Below are 3125 nucleotides of genomic sequence, written 5' to 3'. Positions count from 1 at the left end.
CTCGGCCCGCCCCCGGGGTGCATTGTGGGAAATGTAGTCCTTAGCGTTCGGCCGCCTGCGGCGCCGCGGGACTGGTTCTGGGTTCCTCGTCCCACCCAGCAGAGCCGTGGGCACGTCCTCACCCAGGTCCGGGATTGCCTCATCCGGCGCCGCCTTCTAGGGGCCTGGGCGCCTCCTCCGAGTCTAGAGTCCCACACAGATCGCAGACCTGGACTCTGGGCCTCTCCGTCCCAGCCAGCTAGCAGTTCATTTTTAGGGAGAGAAAGGGACGTTAGGATTGTTTCTCCCACTGATTGTGGAAGGACAGTGCAAGTTTGGGGGAGTGGATAAATGTCATTAGGGGGCCCAGCCACACAGGCTGTAAAGGATGTGGACATGCGCAAAAGTCGTACTAATTGTTTCTAAAAACATATCTGTAGCCACGTTTCAATGTGTCAGTATAATGCTCTACAACGGTAGTTCTCAACTCTGACGGCACACAGAATAAGCCGGGAAGCTTTAAAAAAAAAAACAAACAAACAAAAACTAGGACGGGCGAGGTGGCTCACGCCTGTAATCCCAACACTTGGGGGACCGAGGTGGGCGGATCACTTGAGGTCAGCAGTTCCAGACCAGCCTGGCCCACAGGGTGAAACCCCATCTCTACTAAAAATACAAAAACTAGGCCGGGCGCCGTGGCTCAAGCCTGTAATCCCAGCACTTTGGGAGGCCGAGGCGGGCGGATCACGAGGTCAGGAGATCGAGACCATCCTGGCTAACACGGTGAAACCCCGTCTCTACTAAAAATACAAAAAAAAATTAGCCGGGCATGTTGGCAGGCGCCTGTAGTCCCAGCTACTCGGGAGGCTGAGGCAGGAGAATGGCGTGAACCCGGGAGGCGGAGCTTGCAGTGAGCCGAGATGCGCCACTGCACTCCAGCCTGGGGGACAGAGCAAGACTCTGTCTCAAAAAAAAAAAAAAAAAAAAACTAGCCAGGCTTGATGGCGCGTGCCTGTAGTCCCAGCTACTCGGGAGGCTGAAGTGGGATCCCAGGAGGTCGAGGCTGTGGTGAGCCATGATCATGCCGGGCACTCCAGCCTGAGCACCAGAGCGAGACCCTGTCTCAAAAACAATAACAAAAAAACTAATGCCTGGACACCAGCCCTAGAGATTTTGATTTAATTGAATTTAGAGTAGTGTGGAGTGTTGGGGAGCCAGGCATCACTATTGTTTTAAAAGCTCCCCAGGTGATTTGCCATTGCAAAGAATCATTGTTTGTAATTTCCTAGATGCAAAGCAATAAAAACAACAGGAAAACAGTCAACAACAGGCTTTCCCAAAAGACTCTTATTTTTAGAGATTTTTTTTTTTTTTTGAGACGGAGTCTTGCTCTGTCCCCCGGGCTGGAGTGCAGTGGCGCGATCTCGGCTCACTGCAAGCTCCGCCTCCCGGGTTCACGCCATTCTCCTGCCTCAGCCTCCCGAGTAGCTGGGACTACAGGCGCCCGCCAACACGCCCGGCTAATTTTTTGTATTTTTAGTAGAGATGGGGTTTCACCGTGTTAGCCAGGATGGTCTCGATCTCCTGACCTCGTGATCCGCCCGCCTCGGCCTCCCAAAGTGCTGGGATTACAGGCTTGAGCCACCGCGCCTGGCCTAGAGATGGTTTTAAAAAGTAAAATTAGGGATTGGCACCACTGCTCATGTTTTTTTTTTTCTGAAGCAATTAATTCACTTTACAGCCTTATGGTTAATTCTCCCAACAGTTAATAGGATGAAAGAAAAAGTCAAATCACTCCTCTGACTTTCCCTGCTGCTCCACAAGCACCTGGGGGCAGTGTCCTGTTCCTCTCTAAGCACTACACTGGAGTTAGGGTAGAGCTCCGCCCCTGGGCTTTTATTCCAGTCTCAGATGGCTGCCACCTGTAGCCTGCTTCCACAACACTGGCCTGTGACTGACATGGTGACAAAGCTGTGGCCTTTCACTGAAGATGGCTTTGCATAAGGCTATCAAGTTCTTGCACATAGTCTAAGGGAAACTTTTTCACCCCCATGTCCCCCACTTTTAGGTAAGGACATAAGAAAATGCCCTATTCCTTAACAGAGTCTCTCTAGGTCTCCACAGGTCACTCAGTATTTTATCTCCTCATTAGCTCAGAAGTCCAAATTCCCTCCCTTAGGGCAAGAATCATTTATACAGTTGTTTTCTCTAATTATTACACTATAAGAGTTTGAGCCGTGAGCTGGGCTTGGTGGCACAGCCTTGTAATCCCAATTACTCCAGAGGCTGAAGCAGGAAGAATTACTTGAGCCCAGGAGATCAAGTCTGAAGTGAGCCATGATCATGGACAAGAAGAAGGAGAAAGTCAAGAAAGAAGAAGGAAGGGAGGGAGGGAGGGAGGAAGGAAGGAAGGAAGGAGAGTTTAAGTCAAGATATAACATTCTCTGCTTGGTACAGAAATGTCCTGGCTATGTTCCTTTCCTTTTTCTTTTTCTTTTTCTATTTTTTTTTAGAGATGGTGGTTTCACTCTGCTATGTCGACAAGACTGGTATCGAACTCTTGGCCTCAAGCAATTTTCCCATCTTGGCCTCCCAAAGTATTGGGATTACAGGCATAAGCCACCATGCCTGGCTAATATCCTGCCTATATTTCATTAACTTGAAGTTACACCCTATAAAATTCATCTCCATAGAAGACAAATTAATTCAATTAATTTACTTCTTTTTTTTCTTTTTTTTTTTTTGAGACGGAGTCTCCCCCTGTCACCCAGGCTGGAGTGCAGTGGCGCAATCTCGGCTCACTGCAAGCTCCGCCTCCCGGGTTCACGCCATTCTCCTGCCTCAGCCTCTCCGAGTAGCTGGGACTACAGGCGCCCGCCACCACGCCTGGCTAATTTTTTTTATTTTTATTAGAGACGGGGTTTCACCGTGGTCTCGATCTCCTGACCTCGTGATCCGCCCACCTCGGCCTCCCAAAGTGCTGGGATTACAAGCGTAAGCCACCGCGCCCGGCCAATTTACTTATTTTTTTCAAATGAAGTCTCTCTCGGCTGGGCGCTGTGGCTCACGCCTGTAATCCCAGCACTTTGGGAGGCCGAGGCGGGTGGATCACAAGGTCAGGAGATCGAGACCATCCTGGGTAACAC

This window comes from Hylobates moloch, unplaced genomic scaffold (genome assembly GCF_009828535.3).
Source record: "Hylobates moloch isolate HMO894 unplaced genomic scaffold, HMol_V3 SCAFFOLD_8, whole genome shotgun sequence".
In the NCBI taxonomy this organism is placed as follows: Eukaryota; Metazoa; Chordata; class Mammalia; order Primates; family Hylobatidae; genus Hylobates; species Hylobates moloch.
Note: the sequence above shows the minus strand (reverse complement) of the source record.